A 21,655-nucleotide genomic window follows, 5' to 3' on the forward strand; every position below is an offset into this window, starting at 1 on the left:
GACGAATCTGTCACTTCTGGAACCTCCCATCACTTCCAGGACTGACCCTGCGCTGGCCTGTGGGGCCCTCAAAGCACAGGGCCTGGCCCCGGAGCGATCATGCATGCCAAGGAGCCCAGCGGCCCACCCGGGCAATTTAAAAGCGTCCGGGGTTCCCGGCCGCTAGGCCCTTTTAAATCACCCGGGGCCCTGGGCAATTGTCCCCTTTCCCCACCCTGTCAATGGGCCTGTATGTTAGCCATCATTAGAAGTTGCTAAAACAACTAACACTAAGGCTACGTCTACACTAGCACTTTTGTTGGTCAGGAGTGGAAAAAAACACCCCCCCGACTGATATGGGTTTCACCGACAAAATAGAATTGTGGACAATTCTATGTCAGCAGGAGATGCTCTTTGCCAACATTGCTACTGCCACTTGTTGGGGGTGGTTTAATTACGCCAACAGGCAAGCTGTCTCCCACTGGCATAGAACGGCCACACAGGGGACCTTACAGCAGTGCAGACGTAGCCTAAGGTTGAAATAAAATGGCATTGATACAGTAAATATGTAAGTTGTGACAGAGGGAGATATATCTGGGGCAAATTGTGAACTTCAGTTTGCTGATATAGTCTCCATTTTGGATTAGGATATCAATTTTTTGTTATGTGCTGAACTCATGTTTAACTTTGCCCAAGGCAAGCTTATTTAACTGCATTCCAAATGGCCTCCCTCCCCTTGGAGGGACTTAACATCTCCTAGAAGGATGATCTCTGAGAAGACCTCCATCAAGGAGCCATTGACTTAGATTACCTCTCAGCTACTAGCCCATCCCCATGGAACAATGGACTATCTTACACAGGAGTCCCGTGGAGGGGAGGGACAAGCATACGTGTGGAACACATCCAAAAAGAGACAGAGACTATATTTAAGGGAAGGAGGAATGCTTCTCTGTGAGGGGAGCTATCCATCACCACCAGGTAGAAGAACTTGTTGGAGAAAGCGAGATGAAGACCTTAGACTCACAGAAGGGGCGATGTCCGACTAGGAGAGGGTGCTTCAAAGGGCTCTGGTTATTTGGCAAAAGTCTGTAACTTGTAACTCTTGTGTTTAAAAGTAAAGTTTCTGTGGTTAAGAAATTCCTAGGCTAAGCCTATGTTCCTTGATTCCCTGCCACGTTGTCCCCAAAAAGGGTTAAACTAGAAGTCAGAAAGCCCAGAGTTAGTTGAAACTCTGAAGCAATATTCAGTTGGTGGCACGGGTGGGGTAGAGGTTTGCTTGAGGAAGGCTGAAGCACGGGTTCTTGGGTGTCCCAAGCAAGGGATCTGATGAGGTGTCTGAGTCTGGGAATGTGCCCTTGAGAGCCAGAGCTAGGAACAAGGACAAGACTTGGCCCAGTCCCAGATAATTTGGAAGCATGTGAGTGAACCCAGCTACTGGGTCCTACAACAAACTGTTGTTCATCCATATGGGACTGATCAGTTTATGATACAAGTATGAAACACACATGCAGTCAGCAATCAAGAGTGTACTGCATAGATGTGAATAATATATCTACCATGGCACTGAAGATTTTTTTTTCCTCCTCTCTTCTTTCTTCCTTTTTCTCTATAAACTAATGACAAAAACAAAAACAAAAAACAAAATTCAAGTTGGGTACACTCTGTAATTTCCATTAAAAAGTTACCTTTGTGTGCACCATCCAGACAGTACTGAAGGTTGTAAGTCAGATCAATATGTTGTTTTCTTTTTTAAACTGAAGCCTGCTGTTTGAGGTTCCTGTGGTAACAGATAGAGAGCATTAACCTTGGATACAAAATACCCTCAGAAAAATAATTCTTTACACAGCTATAAGGATAGGGCTGTTTTTAAATGAACATGCAAGCTCAAAGGCCTAACCTACATATATAGAGAGTCAATAAAGCAATCTGTCTTGTTCTGGGCTCTGACTATTAAATTAATATCTTTGCTGATTATCTTCTGCCAGGAATTCTTTGATTTTTCTTTGGCCAACCATTATTTAGAGAGGTCATAGCAGCAAATAATTTCTTTTAATTGACCGGCAAAAAAATCCATTGGAGTAATTTGACAATTAGATTTCTGTTCTCTTGTCAGCTGGACTTATCTCCTTTTCACTCTAGGTAAGCACCACTTGCTTGTTTGTGAGCATCCATTTGTAATGCTTACAAAATGAGCTCCTGTCAGCCCATATCTGAAGATATTACTTTTTTCCCCCAAATGTAGCCCTGTACACAAAGCACAGGCCATTTGATAAATGACATTTGTCACTGCAAAAGCTTGAGCATTCTTTTAATAAAGCATACAGGTGAACAATCTTAACCAGAGTAAGTTATTTTCTCCCAGATAAATGTTGCAGAGAAAAGACAGCACGTTTAAAAGGACACACATGCCATCATGGCCCAGCAAAAATACCTTTGAGTTAAATATGTAGAGAGAAATTCTATGCTTTTAAAGAAGAAGATCCATAAGTTTCAGTTTATGCATTGACCTCAGCATAAGGCAGGGAAGAACTTATAGATCCTGTCCTCTCTTTCTTGAAGAACTGGGCTAAGTCTGCTATTTAGACACAGGACAATGCAAAGCCACATATCCCAAGGGGGGGTCTGTAGGAAGGATTCTGCTTTAAGAATGGTGTTGACTTTTCTGTCATTCAGATCTGATGTCCATTTGAAAACATATATGTTCCAGCTCCATTATAAGATATGGATGAGCTTTATGGCAGAATTTCTAGGTGAAATTCTCTGGACTATATTATGGAAGAGGTCAGACTATGTGATCAAAATGTTCCCTTCTGACCTTAAAATCTATTAATCTATAAATGCAGAGGATCCTGTAATATGACCCAATCGAATGTGGGTTCTCTGGGTTGGAAGGTGCATGGTGAGAATAGGAGGCAGCAAGTCTGGGGGAACCATCTGATGTTTGTGAATGCTACCTCTTATTTTAGTAGTTAGCTATTACAGTTAATGTTACTCTAACCCCCAATAACTCTCAGACCACTACTGAACCTCAGAAGAGAGAGGAGGGCCTTCGTTCAGACATAGGACAGGAAGGCAAATTAAAGCCAATACCAACAAGAAGTGATGGGAGTACCACTGAGCAAAGTAACTCCATGAATAGAGGACATGGAAGCCAGAAGATTTGCCTACAGATTGGAAATAATGTTGGGTTTATAGGCCTTACCCCAGGCTTCTTCCATGGGGTCTCCCCGGAAAAGAACATGCAGCAAAACTCAGCAGGGCAGATTCACCATTGCAGGGACAGAGGTGAGATAGCTTGAACCTCCACTTGGCAGGAGCATCCAGGGACCAGTGCAGTCCCCAACACAGGCTAGATAGCCCTCAAGTTGCATGTTTGCTCCAATGGCTGTGGTAGGCTTTGCAAGGGTACAGAATCTCTGAAGAGGATGTCTGCCCAGAATCTCTGACAAGGATAGCTGCAAAGGGACACTCAGGCAATGATGAATTGGGACCAGTGAGTTTAATTTAACAGAGGCTTCTGTGGATCCCCCCTTTCACCCTTCCTTGCTAAGATTTTTCTTCAGAAAGGCCTAATACCTCTGTTTCCACACATGCTCTGCCATTATGTGCATTGTTCCCACCCCTAAAGTCAGAATGGGCTTGCCATTCAATTCCAAACTACAAAACATTTATATATAACTATACCAGCTCCTTATCTGTGCTGTTGTGACATACCTTGTTGCTTGCCCCAGATGAAGCTGATGGCTAAACACAAACAACCTCAGAGTATTAATTAATAGTACAAAAGCATGTCACTTAAAGGGCACACATCATGTACATCTCATCCAGCTTTCTTTGTAACAGAAAGTGTTGTCAGGTCAAGTAGATAAAATATAATATGGTGTCACCTGGACATAGATTCAAACCACAACAGTGTGTGAAGTTCAATTATGTGCCAATTCCTGAAATGATGTAGCTCATCTGTGAGAGACAAGGCGGGTGAGGTACTATCTTTTATTGGACCTACTTCTGTTGGTGAGAGAGACAAGCTTTTGAGTTTACACAGAAAGCTTGTCTCTCTGTCACCAACAGAAGTTGGTCCAGTAAAAGATAGTACCTCACCCACCTTGCTTCTAATATACTGGGACGGACATGGCTACAACACGGCGTACTCCATCTGTAACAAGTAAAAAGAGAGAGAGACTAATCTCCCAATAATCAGAAAGCCTTACTCTGGTTTCATTGGTTTTCGCTTTTCCCCCTCTGCTTAGGGAAGAAAGAGTAGCTAGGGTCCCAGATCCACACCAAAAAAAAAAAAAAAGGGGTGAGGCATCTTGATGCTCAGGGTCTGTCTTTGTACAAGCACTACAGTAGCACAGCAGTGATACTGTAGCTAAGCAGTTGTAGTAGAGACACTTGCTACAGTGACAGAAGGGGGTTTTCTGGGTAGTAGCGAGTGGTGGTACAGACTTGCTTCCCCAATTAAATATACACATGGGATTCAGGTGGGTTTGTACTTGCAGCATCTAGCTGCCTCCTCTGCTGCTGCCCATACTACTGCAGCTGCATGACTATTTTTAGCTTGCTAGCTAAGATGACAGCTAACAAGAGTATGTTTATGGGAGCTTGGAATCACACTCCTACCCTGTAGCGCAGGTAAAGGCTAAGGCAGCTGAGCACCTGTCTTTCATCTGGTTTGTGGATCACTCTGGAACTTAGGTACATGAAAAGTGCCCAGGACCCTAAAGTGAGGCAGCAGTGTGCATATTCAGAGTCCAAAACATAGGCATCTAGGGAATACTTACTGCACAAACTTAGGCACCAAGCAAGTTCAGGCTACTTGAAGGTTAGGCAGCAGCTGAGCAGGAGTTTTGTGGGTTGAAGTGGTGCCTAAAATTGGGGCGTAGGTGCCTAAGTAGCTCCGTAGATCTCACCCATTCTCTCTTTCCAGCTGGAGAAAGAGAGAGAGTTTATTAACCACTTCCCAATAACTGGCTGCATTCTAGTTTTTTAATCAAAATGTTGTGTGCTATTTACAGAAATCAAAGTATATTACGCCAACACTGTCACCTTTTGAGACTCTAAATTATCAATTTAGATTCCTAAAGTGGCCGTTAGAAGCCTAAATCCCTTTGTGGATCTAGCTCTTTATTCATTTGTGGGTAAATATAATTTTTAAGATTGTGGCTTTTACATGCACATTATTGAAGTTCTGTCTTGGATACAAAATGGTCATCAATTGGTCAACAAAAATATTTTTAAACCTTTTAACATTAATTAGGAACAAGGTGGGAAAACATTTTTTTTACTCCCTGTATAAGATGCTGTTTTCCATGGGTTTAATAGCTTTAAACATGCTGCTGTAGTGATTCAGTGTAGGATTGAGTTTTGACGCTTAAGTTCTTCAGCTTTCTTAAGGTGTAAGTTATGCCTTCTCCTTTTTACCCCTAGTTCCCTGGGCAGTAGAATCAGCACAATTCTGTAGCACAGAAGGTAAGGTGAGGAGGTCTTCAACCCCTGTTGTGATAGTTGAAAGGGGGATGGGGTAGCTCCCTTTTATGAACACCCAGCCAGCCAGTAGCTATAAAATCCCTCTTAGTAGCTGTTCTCTAATTGCTCTACCTGTAAAGGGTTAAAAAGGCTCACTGCTATGCATAGGTAAAAAGAAGTGAGTGGGCACCTGGCCAAAAGAGCCAATGGGAAGGCTAGAACTTTTTTAAATTGAGAAAAGACTCCCCTTTTGTCTGTCTGTCTGTTGTTCTACTGGGGAGAGGCAGACAGGCCAGCAGTTATGCTGTAAGAAGCTTAGGACAGGTATGAAAAAATCATCCATATCATATCTAGAAACTACTCATTTAAAACTCCAGATATGTAAGTGGATCAGGAAAAGTTAAGGAGGACGCAATTAGGTTTATCCCTTTTATTTCATTATGGCTTGTGGATTCCTCTGCGCTAACTCCAGGTGCTTTTGTTTTGCTTGTAATCTTTAAGCTGGACCTCAAGTAAGCTATTCTTGGTGCTTAATCCTTGTAGTTGCTCTTTTAAAATCTAGCAATAGACTGAGTTCCCAGATGTATTTTCTTTTTTTTTTAATGAAATTTACCTTTTTTAAGAACAGAATTGGATTTTTGTATCTTAAGAGGTTTGTGCACATGTTGTTTAGTTAGCTGGTGGCAACAGCTGATTTCCTTTTTCTTTTCTTTCTCAGTTCTTCCCAGAGCAGGGGGGGTGGGAGTGGAGAGGACTTGCGGGTACCCCACAGGAAGGAATTCCCAAGTGCGCCTTCCTGGTCTCTCAAAGGGGTTCTGCACTTGGGTTGTGGCAGCATCTACCAATCCAAGGTCAGAGAAAAGCTGTAACCTTGGGAGTTTAATACAAGCCTACAGTGGCCAGTATTAATTTTTAGAGTCCTTGTGGGCCCCCACCTTCTGCATTCAAAGTGCCAGAGTGGGGAATTAGCCTTGACACCTGTCCACTGCAGACCACAGCTCTACAGCTCCACATGAGCTGCCTATATAGACACAATTTTGGCATTTGACAAGTGTATCTGTGAGTAAATGGATCCATCAGTCAAATCACATACAAATCACAGAAGCCACTTACTTTGGTAGTGGGTTATGGCCACCATGAGAAGCCATGGAAGGTGCAATGTGTATGTCTACACTGCTGTACTGTGCCGGCTGACTCAGTCTCATGGGGTTTGGGCAGTTTAATCACACTGTAGAAGTTTGGGCTCAGTCTGAAGCCTGGGCTCTAGGACCCTGTAAAGTGGGAAGGTCCCAGAGTCTGAGCCTGAATGTCTAAACCACAATTAAACAGCCCCTATCCTGAGCCCCAGAAGCCTGAGTCAGCTGGCCTGGGCCAGCCATGAGTTTGCCGCTGCAGTTTAGACGTGCCATATGTCACTCATCAGTAAGATTTCCTTCCCCGCAACACCATTTCCCCTGAAATTCTCCAGTGCATAGCAAGTTTATCTGGGCAGTGAAAGAGTCTCTAACCACATAATTTTTAAGCTAGTCTTATGATTTGCTAGGGCCTGACTCATGCTTTTTAAACAGTTGGGGTTGACAATACTGCAAATCACGATAAGTCTTTCAGGAAGAAACCCCAAATGTTCTCCACAGCCAAAACAATGTCAAGCTGAACATTTTTTTGCAAATTTAAAACAGTGCGGTTAACTTCTTTCATTTAAAAGAAAACAAAGCACCTTAGCAGTTCCATGGCCTAGCTGAGACTAAAAGCAGGGGCACTATGATATTACAATAAAGGATGTATTTGTTGTACTTTCAGCTCAGCTAGAACTAAGAAGGTTTAGAGTAGCTGCCGTGTTAGTCTGTATCCGCAAAAAGAACAGGAGTACTTGTGGCACCTTAGAGAGTAACAAATTTTTTAGAGCATAAGCTTTCGTGGGCTACAGTCCACTTCATCGGATGCATAGAATGGAACATGTAGTAAGAATATATATATATATACATACACACACACACACACACACATACAGAGAAGGTGGAAGTTGCCACACAAACCGTAAGAGGATATTTAATTAAGATGAGCTATTACCAGCAGGAGAAAAAAACTTTTGTAGTGATAATCAAGATGGCCCATTTAGACAGTTGACAAGAAGATGCCAACTGTCTAAATGGGCCATCTTGATTATCACTACAAAAGTTTTTTTCTCCTTCTGATAATAGCTCATCTCAATTAGTTAGCCTCTTACAGTACATATATACATATATACACACACACATATACAGCGAAGGTGGAAGTTGCCATACAAACTGTAAGAGGCTAACTAATTGAGATGAGCTATTATCAGAAGGTGTGAGGATTGGCTGGGTCATTACACATATTGAAACTATTTCCCTATGTTAAGTATCCTCACATCTTCTTGTCAACTGTCTAAATAGGCCATCTTGATTATCACTACAAAAGTTTTTTTTCTCCTGCTGATAGTAGCTCATCTTAATTAATTATCCTCTTACGGTTTGTGTGGCAACTTCCACCTTCTCTGTATGTGTGTGTGTATATATGTGTGTATATAATATATATAGGTATATATATAGATATAGATATATATCTATATTCTTAATACATGTTCCATTCTATGCACCCGATGAAATGGACTGTAGCTCATGAAAGCTTATACTCTAATAAATTTGTTAGTCTCTAAGGTGCCACATATACTCCTGTTCTTTTTGTAGAAGTAGGAAGTAAGATTTCTAATCCAAGTATGTAGAACCACAGAGGTCGAATAAGTTTCATGTAATCATCTGGGTTCTTTTTTGTAGCAACCTATGACCTCTTGTGATTCGTTCTTCAGAATTACAAGGCCCTCACAGACAGCAGAGTATAAGGCACCTGTAGTGTTCACATTTATAATCTGAGGTATATGCTAAGTGACATCCAAATTATGTTTCAGACATTTATTGTCTTCAGTAATATTACCATAGTATTTTGTTCTCCCACAGCTTGCAGCAAGGAGATCTTTCTTTCCAAGTACACATCACAGGAGTTAAACTCTGAATGATTTTAGTCACTCTATTGTGTTTTCTTGAACCTTAAGTAAATCCATACGCATTAGAGATGGATTCACACACAATCTGGATCCACATCTGGATTCTGAATACTCTAAAGTTCATGGATGTTTGGATTTCAGGTTTTGATTCAGACATGTCTCTGCCCTACGCATTGTCTTCTCCTTTATTCTGCTTGCAGATTTTTCTCATGCTGTCTGAAATGGTTTGTGACTGTGAGTGCCAGCCTCAGGGCAGACACCCAAAACTGGTTGTATGTTCCATAATTAGATTTCACCAACCCAGTAACAAGTGTGAAGTCCTGAAGCTCTATAACAGTCTTACTATGGGACCACAGATGCTATTTCAGTCTATCTTGCCACCCAGGCAAGCTGGACTTAGCAAAAGTTGGTTGCTATACACCAAAGATCACAAAAGACTCCGGTTTCTTCCAATCCCAAGAGCCCAGTCACTTACCCCAAGTCAGTTTTTACCTCAAATCTCACACCAAAGACCATGCTTGTATCCAATCCTATAGTAAACTAACTAAAAATGTATTAACTATGTAAAAGAAATGAGAGTTATTTATAGGCTAAAGCAGGAAAACATATATACATAGATTAGTCATAGGCTGTGGTTCCAAAAGGTGACAGAGGTATAGCAATCTATCAGTACTGAATGTCTTTTGGGGCTAAGCCAGGTTGACCCTGCGGATCTCTGCTTCTGTTTCATAGCTCTGGCCCTGTGAGAGTCCAAACAGCCAAAGAAAGAGAGGTGAAAAATTGTTTTGTCCCTATCTTTATATCCTTATTCCAGAATTTAAGCTTATGGAACGAGCCCTTTTGACCACACCTGTTCATGGGTGTGGAGTGCAATTCGCAAAGTCTTTGTATTATGATGTCCCACAATAGCCCATTTAGTCTTGAGAGGCTTTTTTGATTATTAGAAGATGATCCCTCCTGCCTGGGTTCAGAGTTTCAGACAAACATTTTAACAGTCATAAAGTAAAAAAACCCCAAATATTACCTTTTAGCATGTGACAAAGATATTGTAAGTGAGATTAATGCATGTGGCAACTTATAAGCATTTCATAAAGGCTAAACACATTGTTATAAGTTCAATACCCATCTTAACCATACTAACACACAGGGGAACTGGACTAGTTTCCAGCAATGAATTTGTCAATGCTCGACTGAGGTCTGAAGCCTTGGCAAGAGCTAGCACCTGGTTTGCCAGCATCACAGTTATCAACAACAGAGCAGTAACTTAAAATACAAAGAGAAAAAACACCTCTCCTCCATCCACTTCCAATAACTCTTAAGCACAGTGAACAAACCGAGAAGATCCAACAGCCTAGTGCAGCCTAGATAGAATTCCACAAGCTTCTCCATTCCACTTGAAGACAATTGATGTAATTACTGTTATTTTTCCAATTATCATAACCATTCATATAGTAAAGAGCTTAATTACAGTAAATATGGCTTTTGAGGTAAACCCAGAAATTACTTAAAAGACATCATTAGGATGTGTTGTTATATTGTATATCAACAGTACAATTCTTTGTAAATTAATGACTCATGTCTTATAAAAATATGTGATTAAATGCAAAGCCAAAATTGAGCACATGCAGTAAACAATTTTGAAATTCTAGTGACTCTCTCAGAACATAATATTTATTTGTTCAAGGCAAACATGAGAGCTGAATTGTACTGCTAATGCATCTAAAAATATCTAATGGAGGAATCTAATGAGGACAGAAGGAAATACAAGATAGTGGTGATGTGCTAATAAAAGGGTTTTTATTCTAAAGTTTTCTGTATCACTCAGCAATACATGTCCTTTTTGATGGTGGGTTGGAGAATTGGTCCTGACGTGGGCAGAGCTCTACTGACTGCTATCAACTTCCCCAAGCGAGCATGAAGGATTTGGGAGGGTGCAGGGCTCCAGGTTCCTTCCAAGTACCAGCCCTTCAAACTGAACAAAAACTAGGGAGGCAGGGGCAAACGTGAGCTACAACAGGGCAGGACTTCCACTCTGTGCAGCAATATCTTGTTTCCATTTGATCTCCTCCTCCTCATGCAGTATTAGAACTACCAGCATGGGGTGATCCTCTAGGAGGACTCCATGCTACATCCTCCAGGGTGGCAATGGTGAAAGAGACAGTTGGGGCAGTGGCTGTAGCCAAGTCATTGGTAAGTGCAGAAAGGGTACAACAGCTCTCTGAGTCAGCAGCACCTGGCTCAGTTCCAGCCTCACAGAAGGCTGCACATTTTAACAATAGAATGCGGCCCAATGGGAACAATATTTAGCTGCTGCACCTCAGTGTAACCAATTTGTGAGTGCCATGGTCGGAGGTCAGACCAGTGTGGGTAAGGCTGGCTTGAAGATTTCAGGGGTATGTTCACAATGAGATTCTTAACGTGCATTCTATATTTCCCTGACTTGCTTTACATGAAAAGTGTGTGTTTGTGTGATGTTTAGGGTCCCCCCTTAGCCTCCTGCTGAAGAAGTGGAGGCCAGCTGCTTGCTCCTTTCCACCCTAGAGACTTTCTAAAACTCTGTCTGTCTTTTTAGACTGTCTAAAAAGTTTATCGTCACAAGGAAATGTACTAGAGATTTCCTTTAAAAAAAAAAAATGAAGATTGAGATTCTCCTTCAAGAGGCTCAAGGGCAATGTGTATTACCAAAAGACTCACATGATCCTCCCTGCAGGGGATAGTTTTCTTATAGATAGTTTTCAAAATTAAGATTCCTAATTATATTAATTTCAGTTGCTTTAAATACATTAGTCATTCTGTCTAGGTTCACCTACTGCACCCATTGCAATGGTATTTGGGCATTTCCACCCACATGCAGCCACATAAAATAAGGAGAATCAAATTATTCCAACATGCAGGGGTTGGAGGTGTAACACAGGGTGGCCCAGGTTTGAGTAACATTGGACACGTGGATCTGTCACCAACTGGATCCAACTGCCATTAAGCATGCTATAGAAAAAACCTGCAGGATCTACAGAGGCTACTGTATCCCTGATAGTACAATAGATGGGGCACTCCAGTCCAAAGCTCACTTACTCTCACTGTGTGCTGGAAACAGGATTTTGGCCTTTAAATGCTAATCCTCCTTCACCAAGATATAAACAATACATAGACGACTTTAACAAGCACAGAAGCTAATAACAAATGCATTTAATCACTGTGGGCCAGATTGACTGCAAGACTCTTACTCTCACTAATCTGTGGTTACTCACATAACTAGTTCCAATGAATTCAGTGGGACTATTTAGGTGAGTAACTGCACATCAATATGAATTAGGGGCTCATAATCTGGTTTTATGGTTGCAAAACCAAATAACCACTCTGCTAAATGAGGATGCCAAGAATAAAAGAATCAAGATAAATGACCTGATTCCTGCATTAGCTTAACAGCTGAAAAATTTAAGGAAGTATGGATAAAAATAGGATGAACTGATCAAAAACCCATTGATATAATATTTATAACTAGCATTGTGTATACTTTCTGTAGCTCATAATACATACCACTTTAACTCTGCTATATTCCCTTATCTTTAATAACTGATACCCTCCATTTTATAGTTGGTCTAAGAAAATGCCTTGTAATGTCATCAATTCCATTTATCTTTAATGAAAAGTTAGTAATTAAAAATACTGAAGTCTTCAGATAATATGCATATTTATATGTTCCATTTGTTAGCATCTTTGCCCTCACTCCCAGTGTGTCTGATGTCCAGTCTCCATCTCATATCCTCCTCTCTATGTCCCCTCCTTGACAGAGAGAAGCCACATTGCCCTTGACCTCCCCGCAGAAAGATGCCCCATTGACTCCCTCCGAACCTTCCTGTTGCTGCCACCACTACCTGTCACCCAAACCAGACCCTGGCCTGTCAGGCTGCCCTAATGTTCTGTTACCACCCACTCCCATGGTCCTGGCAGAGATGGGTTCTTCTCAGTCTCAGTGTGATTCCCCTCGAAAGTCAATCCCATTCTCCCGTACAGCACATTTTATAACAAAAACTAATTTAATCACATTTCCTTCTGTTCTCCAAAATGTGTCTGCAATCTCACCTGTGGCCTCCATCTTTTTTTTTTTCTATAAATCTCTTCTCCTCCACTTTGCAGTTAAATTTTGTTGCACACACATTTTGGAACCTGTCATCCTTTCTCACTAATAACCATTAAAGTCAGTGGGTACCTTCTGTGGCCTAGAACATCTCCTGCAGAAGATACTAGAGGGATGGTTGCCTCTGTGTACATGCCCTCGGGTTATGCTGGTGTCAGTCCTCATGGGGAGCCATTGGTCATGGCTCTTCTGACTTCTCTGACTCCTCAGATGCTTGATGGTAGTCATTGTTGTCATCGTCTTCCTTTTCCCCCTTGTCTGCCTGTAGTTAAAGGTATTCCATTTCAGTTAAAGGTATTCCACTCTGCATCACAATGTTATGCAATGTGCAGCAGGACAGGAATATCTTAGGGGTAGTGTTGGGGCTGTATTGAAGTGTACCACTGAATTCATGGAGACACCTTCATCACAGTTTTAGGATGCCGAAGGCTCTCTCAATCACTGACTAGGTGGCTTTACGGACACAGCATACTGCTCCTCTGTTGCACTAGTCATGTTGATGATGAGGATGAGGAGCCATGGGCATAGGGGATATGCTCTGCAACATGTGCAGGGCACTAGCATATGGCTGGTAAGATACCTGTCCCCCGGTAGGATTGCCTATGGTAAGTGGGCAGTGGTGACCAGGACTGTGTATGACTTGATCACTGGCAAGTAGGGGAATGTTGTGTCTGAACATGAGCGAGGGAGAGGAAGTTGTCTGATGTTTACCTAGCAGCCACCCATGCGGGAACTGTCCCTAAGCTAGTATCATAGAATCATAGAATATCAGGGTTGGAAGGGACCTCAGGAGGTCATCTAGTCCAACCCCCTGCTCAAAAGCAGGACCCATCCCCAATTAAATCATCCCAGCCAGGGCTTTGTCAAGCCTGACCTTAAAAACTTCTAAGGAAGGAGATTCCACCACCTCCCTAGGCAACGCATTCCAGTGTTTCACCACCCTCCTAGTGAAAAAGTTTTTCCTAATATCCAACCTAAACCTCCCCCACTGCAACTTGAGACCATTACTCCTTGTCCTGTCCTCTTCCACCACTGACAATAGTCTAGAACCATCCTCTCTAGAACCACCTCTCAGGTAGCTGAAAGCAGCTATCAAATCCCCCCTCATTCTTCTCTTCCGCAGACCAGTTCCCTCAGCCTCTCCTCATAAGTCATGTGTTCCAGACCCCTAATCATTTTTGTTGCCCTTCGCTGGACTCTTTCCAATTTATCCACATCCTTCTTGTAGTGTGGGGCCCAAAACTGGACACAGTACTCCAGATGAGGCCTCACCAATGTCGAATAGAGGGGGACGATCACGTCCCTCAATCTGCTCGCTATGCCCCTACTTATACATCCCAAAATGCCATTCGCCTTCTTGGCAACAAGGGAACACTGCTGACTCATATCCAGCTTCTCGTCCACTGTCACCCCTAGGTCCTTTTCCGCAGAACTGCTGCCTAGCCATTCGGTCCCTAGACTGTAGCTGTGCATTGGGTTCTTCCATCCTAAGTGCAGGACCCTGCACTTATTCTTATTGAACCTCATCAGATTTCTTTTGGCCCAATCCTCCAATTTGTCTAGGTCCCTCTGTATCCTATCCCTGCTCTCCAGCATATCTACCACTCCTCCCAGTTTAGTATCATCCGCAAATTTGCTGAGAGTGCAATCCACACCATCCTCCAGATCATTTATGAAGATATTGAACAAAACCGGCCCCAGGACCGACCCCTGGGGCACTCCACTTGACACCGGCTGCCAACTAGACATGGAGCCATTGATCACTACCCGTTGAGTCCGACAATCTAGCCAACTTTCTACCCACCTTATAGTTCACCTTATATATAGTTTCACCTTATATTTGTGAAAGTCACCTTGTAGTTCATTCACTGCAGACTGTGACCACATATATACATGGCATGAGCCTGAGTCCTTGTCCACAACATCTGTGAAGACTATCTTTGCATTACAGATGACCATCATGTTCGTGGCCTAGGTTCTATGCCTATGGCCATAGATGTGCACATCATGCTGGGGTTTTCTGATATTAACATAAATGATTGTGATAGGAGTCATGGGGGGAGGGATAGCTCAGTGGTTTGAGCATTGGCCTGCTAAACCTAGGGTTGTGAGTTCAATGCTTGAGGGGCCCATTTAGGGTTCTGGGGCAAAACTTGGAGATTGGTCCTGCTTTGAGCAGGGGGTTGGACTAGATAACCTTCTGAGGTCCCTGATATTCTATGATATTAACATAAATCCTGTCTGCAGTTCATAGCACACATGGGAAGATTGCAATGTGGTAGATATCTACCATGTTTTGCCTCTAGTTGGCTTGGTCAGAGGGGAACTGGATGTATTCTCCCACATAGCTGAGGACTACTGTAGTAGCCTTGAAGTCTGGATGATTCCAATGGTCTGGGTGGTGATGCTATGGAAAGATCCTGAGGACAGTATGGCCAGGGATATGCTGATCCATGTGGGGATGGAGCATGTATGGCAAATGCATGTGTGGTAGAGCACATTGCATCGGAGGTAAGGGGGTTGGCTTTCTGCCCTGGGGCTGGGGCACCTCTTCTTCCATTCATCCTCTTGGTATTGCTGACAGAGCAGGTCCTATAGGCAAGATAGGCATCTGCACTCCTATCCCCAGGTGCTTTGTGTCTCACTCAAGTGAGAGATAGGAATCACACATGGAGTGAGGCAACAGTGTGCAGGCCCACAGGCAGAAATGTAGGCACTTGTAGAAATTTACATAGTCATTTAGGGAACGTCTACCCTGAAAAGTTAGGTGCCTACGGGCTTAGGTGGGGAATTATATGCATTGCAGTGGTGCCAAAACCAGGATGGTACCTAAACTAGGTACTTAGGTATCTACTGCCTTTTTGTGCTTTTAGGCCATAGTGCTTATGAGACCTGAATTAAATATGTATAAACTGTTACTATAGAAAGTTTGAGAAAACTGCTATCCTCATTTTACCCTTGTATGATCAATAATCTTTTTCCAAATGCAGTTTCATCTACTTTTTATTATTTTAGGAAAACCTTAAAAAGAATTAAAATAGAGGAAGAGACTTTGTGGAGAGGGGGGAATGGGGAGAGCAGGTAGTATTGATCTGGTCTGTTAATGCTGCCATGATATCTGTATTTTTCAGGCTGCCAGTGTATGTCTTTTGATATATCTCCAGAATGTTTGCTCTCTCTTTTTTTTTTTTTATTTGGTCACAACATTGTACAGCTTCATATCCAGGCCTTATTCAAGATCCTGGTACATTGTTTATTGTAGGCTGCAATGAGAATCCTCTCACATCTTGGGCTGGAGGGGAGGAGCAAAAAACTATGCTCCAACAATGCAGGGTTAGGGTTAAGAGTTACTTTTACTTCAAAGTGTGTTGCAGGTGGCTGGTTAACACACATGGAGGTTAGAAATTAGAAGGAGCATAGGTTTCAGAGTAACAGCCGTGTTAGTCTGTATTCGCAAAAAGAAAAGGAGTACTTGTGGCACCTTAGAGACTAACCAATTTATTTGATCATGAGCTTTCGTGAGCTACAGCTCACTTCATCGGATGCATACCGTGGAAACTGCAGCAGACTTTATATACACACAGAGAATATGAAACAATACCTCCTCCCACCCCACTGTCCTGCTGGTAATAGCTTATCTAAAGTGATCATCAAGTTGGGCCATTTCCAGCACAAATTCAGGTTTTCTCACCCTCCACCCTCCCACACAAATTCACTCTCCTGCTGGTGATAGCCCATCCAAAGTGACAAGGTGACTCATGTCTCTCTCTTTGAATATAAAAGGCAGCTCCTAGTTCTTAATTTTCTTGAATATGTTTTGTTTGTGAGGTCTTATAGTCTTTAAGAGCTAATTTCTGTAACTCATTAAAAGTTTCTTGATTCATATGTGCAGTCTATGGATTTTTTTTTATTTTGCATCATTTTAGCTCTCATTGTGCTGCATGCTATATTTCCCTTTGAGTCAACCTTGTGCACTCGTTTTTGTTGACATTTGCTTATCATATGCAAATAATGTTATATGTCCATACTCCTACCATAAAACAAGGTAACATTAAAAAACAAAACAAAACAAAAAAACCCTGAATCTAAAGTTCTACTTTATTTAGGTTAAACTTTGCTGTGGTTTCTACAGTTCATGAGGCAAAAATTAGAAATTAATATTTATGGTTTTTTTGCCTACATAAGGCTCACACTTCAGTGAATTTTTTATCTATTTTTGTTATTCTTTTTGAAATTTGTGAAAGTCAAAAGTGATCCCAAGAGATCATGTGTACTTGTGTCTAAATAGCATTAAAGCTTTACTCAAGTTTGTCTGTGTGTTTTGTTTGTTTTTAAAAAAAGCTAGAAAGGGGGTCACTGTTGTCTGACATTCATCTCTTCTGCAAAGGTAGGAAGTGTTGCATACTAGTATCCAGCCAATTGTTCATATTTTCTTGTTTGGATTACCCAATAATTACTCCACTCAGGCACTTCTTAAAATATTTTGCCCTTAATGCTGGGCTGCTCTCCAGCCCCTTTGTTTCTTTCCCACAATGAATAGTGATCCTACACCTATTGGATCCAGCCCCAGGGGATCTCCCTGTGTAGCAGGAACCCTGGAGAGTGCAAAGCTGCTGTAGCAGCTCCTTACACTCCACCTGCCCACTGTGGCTAGCACTTGAGGTACAGCTGAAGGAAAGGTCAATAGCCAAGACATTCCTGCACTCCATGTGAGAAAAATACTTGTGGTGTCAGATTTACAGTACCGGGCCATAGAGATGAAGAAGAACCAGAATGTTTAATCTGAATGACTTAAACTATTTGGGAGTTTAGGCGATGTTCACCCTTGCAATAAAGGAGACCACACATGGGATTAAAGTTATGCACCTTTCTAAGTGTCTGCAATTCTTTATTTTATTATTATTTATATTTATTTAGTTCCTGGAGTGCCAGGCTGAACTTCTAGGTGGTCCTATCCAAGGGACTACAACTGTAATGGCTGCCAGATCACTCAGACACTATTTCCCAGTAGGCATTGAGTCAGAGAGGATCGAATAGACTAGAAACTCCTGCTGAGGCCAGTAGGGAGGCTTCTGCATGGAATGACCTGGACAAGCAGTTTGCTGGGCCACTGATGAGCCAGAGCTGTTCACCACCTCAGTGGGAGGGAACAACCTGACTCAGGCTATTTGTTCATTTATGGTGGCACGTAGAGTGCAGGCACTACACACACAGCTACATGCCCCCGTGAAAGGCAAGCTGCATCCACATTTGTCATCCGGGTGTGTAGCTGCATGTGACAGTGAAAAGCTCTGGCAGCGGGGGAAGGCTCTGGCAGCAGGGAGGCATTACTTGGGCATGCAGAGAACTGTGTAGGATACATAACCTGGGGGTTCAGGCATGTAGGGCACTGTACCCTACTCTACTCACCTAAGCCATACCTCACCATCTACACTGCTATTTGTACCCATGCTAGTTGGGTGTGCAGTGTCTGTACTCCTAATGTGGCTGAAAGTGTAGCCATACCCACAGGCTACATCTGTGCTTGCTTGCCTGGGTACTTGTCTGTGTACTGCTAGCATATGTACCCTGCACTTCCACGGAGTGTCTATCAATGCTGAGCTGGCCATGTGTTTATGATGTGCAAAGGCATAAACCTGCATCCACACTTTCCCTTTTCAATGTGCACTAGTAGCACTACTCTTTCAGGGACAGTATCCCAGAGTCTTTTTCATCACAGGAGATACTCTGGGAAGTACCTTGCTGTGTGTTGCTGGTACTGTACATTAACTTCGCATATTTGGTGACATCAGCTCCCACTGATCTCACTCTTCTGCCAAACTGTGTTGAATACAGTGAGCAAGTCCATGACCATGTGGTTCTGCTCTTCCTGTCGGATCAGCTCATAAAGTTCAGTATCACATTCTGGACTTAATGGGTCCAGAAAAAATTGAGACACTGAAGACAGCTGACTGAGAGGGTGAATGAAAATCCACTGCGGGCCCATGGGACAGATATTTTGAATGCCAAGATCATAATGGTATTCCCAGGAGAACCACATGGTGTGGTGGAACCACATCATCTTGGAAACCTGGGATGATGACCCAATGAAGAAGCAGACTTTCATCAAGTTGTGCAAGCAGCTTGCACCAACCCTCCAGCAGCACTTGTTTTTGGAAACCCATAGCAGCATAGTAGTGGGTAGATATTTCCCTTTAGAAGCTGGCAACATCTGACAGCTACTGCTCAGTTGAAAACCAGTTTGTGGATGGAAAGTCAACTGTTGGAGTGGTGACCGTACAGGTTTGCCATATTATCAATACTGTCATCTGCCCCCAGGTGGTTGTCAAAACTGAAGTCCCTTAAATTATAGCAGAATTTCCGAAGATGGGTTTCTGAACTGTGTAGAAGCCATCAACAGAACACACATCCTAAAAGGATCCACTGAATACATGAACCAAAAACATTACTCTTCACCTGTTCTCCTGAGTGGACCACAGGGGTTAGTTCATGAACACCAACTTTGGACACATGGGAAAGGTCCATGATGCTAGGGTGCTCAGCAGGTCAGGACTGTACTGGGGAGGGGGGAAAAGAGGGGACTTTATTCCCCAGAAATGAAATGGTTCTGTACGCTGTTTCTGTGCTCACAATTATTTTGGGAGATCCCGCATATCCCCTTCGACCATGGCTCATGAAGCTGTACCCTGATATTGCCAACCCGAACAAAAGAGAATTCAACTTTAGACTGAGTAGACACAGAACGGTAGTGGAGTGCACCTTTGAGTGTCAGAAAGCTTGTCAGAGATGCCAGCAGACACATCTGGATGTCAATGTAGCCAATGCACTTCATGTTACCATGGTGTGCTGTGCTTTGCACAACATATATGAGAGTAAAGAGGTTACTAGTTACCTATTTCTTCTTTAAGGGCTGGCCATCATTCGGAGATCATAGCAGTGTTCGAGGTGCTGGAATGGAAAAATGAAGTTACTTTCCTGTTCTGTGGCGGACACCCAACCAGAGAGACATTTCTGCTCATGGTCAGCCCTCTACATCTTTCTGAGTGGAGGTGTTTGGTAAGCTATGAATGTGGATCCAGTACATTTGCCCTGCTGTTAAACCTGAAAAACCAGCTTGAATTTTGACTACACCGAAAATTTGCTGAAATTGTGCTGACAGGACTGAGGGCAATTCCAAAAGGAAATTGACTGTATTGTGTTCCCAGAGAAGAGGAACAGAGAACCACAGAAAATGTCCACCCACCCCCTACTCCCCCCGCCCTGCCAGAAAATCCAGCCTCTGTGTCCAGAACACAGCATTGCAAGGGACAGGGAAACAGAGAGTCACATCACAAGTATATTGTCTTTCCTGACCTTTTGGATTCACACCACAAGACAGTTACTTCTCCATTGCCAAGGACTATAGCAGTGTGTTTAAGCAAGCTCCAGAGTAGATTCTTTACCTGCCCCAACTTCTCCCGGCTTCTGTAGAGTGTTTGAGTGCAGGGAGACACCAGACACTAGGGACTGGGAACAGTATTAAACTTCTGAAATAATCACAGGGAGAATGGACTGCTATGATGTTCCTCGGAAACCAAATGCTTCCCCTTCCCTTCCCAGACCTAGGTGAACTTGTACACAAGCAACCAAGTCCGCCCCCCACCCCTTCCATGTGGCTACAATTCAAAAGGGGAAGGAAAGATGGCAGGAAGGGGACAGGGATAGTACTGAGTCTTTCTGCAGAAAAGGACCTAGGGGTTACAGCGGACGAGAAGCTGGATATGAGTCAACAGTGTGCCCTTGTTGCCAAGAAGGCTAATGGCATTTTGGGCTGTACAAGTAGGGGCATTGCCAGCAGATCGAGGAACGTGATCGTTCCCCTCTATTAGACATTGGTGAGGCCTCATCTGGAGTATTGTGTCCAGTTTTGGGCCCCACACTATAAGAAGGATGTGGAAAAATTAGAAAGAGTCCAGTGGAGGGCAACAAAAATGATTAGGGGACTGGATCACATGATTTATGAGGAGCGGCTGAGGGAACTCGAATTGTTTAGTCTGCAGAAGAGAAGAATGGGGGGGGGTATTTGATAGCTGCTTTCAACTACCTGAAGGGGGGGTTCCAAAGAGGATAGATCTAGACTGTTCTCAGTGGTACCAGATGACAGAACAAGGAGTAATGGTCTCAAGTTGCAGTGGGGGAGGTTTAGGTTGGATGTTAGGAAAAACATTTTCATTAGGAGGGTGGTGATGCACTGGAATGCGTTACCTAGGGAGGTGGTAGAATCTCCTTCCTTAGAGGTTTTCAAGGTCAGGCTTGACAAAGCCCTGGCTGGGATGATTTAGTTGGGGATTGGTCCTGCTTTGAGCAGGGGGTTGGACTAGATGACCTCCTGAGGTCCCTTCCAACCCTGATATTCTATGATTTTTTGTACTTGTGTCATAAAATTGTTCTTTTCAGCCATGCCTTTTCAGAACCTGCACCCTCCCTCCTCTCCCTGCACCTCCCTCTCCCTACCAGTGTGCCTGTCCCAGAGACTATCACTGCCAGAGTCCTGGCTGAGAAGTGCACAGAAGCAGGGGCAGTGTGACTGCTTGTTAGTAATTTGTTACAGCTTCTGTTAAATGCTTTATGGTGGTTCATGAGATTTTGATACATTTTCAACTATGTCCTGCTTGGGGACCAAGTAAGGATGCAGCAGGAATGGTGGGTGGCCAGGGGGGAGAATGGGACTTCAGGCATGTATTACCAGAGCAAGTGGGGATACCTCTGCGGGGTGTGGGGGTGTACTGTAACTTACCAGCCTTTGATTCTGATTCCTGCAGCAGCTTGGTATCTTCCTCAGGATCCTCGATGTGTGTGTGGGCAGGAGCAGGGAGCAGGACTTCCTCAACCAGGTCTGCTTGGTAAAGGTGCCAATCACATGCTCCTTTTCCTTCAGGTCTCCGAGACCTTCTTCTGGGACTTCCTCTGAGATCCCGGCTGCCTCCTCGCCCTGCCCCTCATTGACATCCATCATAGGGTGAGGCTGGGGTGGGGGTTGAGAAAGGGAGTTGTGAGTCACTTCA

At 43.2% G+C, this 21,655-nt stretch overlaps 1 long non-coding RNA gene across 1 annotated transcript in view; it reads right to left on the bottom strand.

Annotated features, from left to right (window-relative positions):
• LOC142069617 (uncharacterized) overlaps window positions 1-21,655 on the bottom strand; it is a 99,673-nt gene that overhangs the window by 21,578 nt on the left and 56,440 nt on the right. Inside the window, exons 2-5 of the long non-coding RNA XR_012665544.1 lie at window positions 21,388-21,615; window positions 12,684-12,873; window positions 4,764-4,909; window positions 1,665-1,756 (exon numbers count right to left, since the gene is read on the bottom strand). This is a non-coding gene — a long non-coding RNA (uncharacterized LOC142069617). The remainder of the gene's footprint in view (window positions 1-1,664; window positions 1,757-4,763; window positions 4,910-12,683; window positions 12,874-21,387; window positions 21,616-21,655) is intronic.

Source organism: Caretta caretta, chromosome 1, assembly GCF_965140235.1.
Source record: "Caretta caretta isolate rCarCar2 chromosome 1, rCarCar1.hap1, whole genome shotgun sequence".
In the NCBI taxonomy this organism is placed as follows: Eukaryota; Metazoa; Chordata; order Testudines; family Cheloniidae; genus Caretta; species Caretta caretta.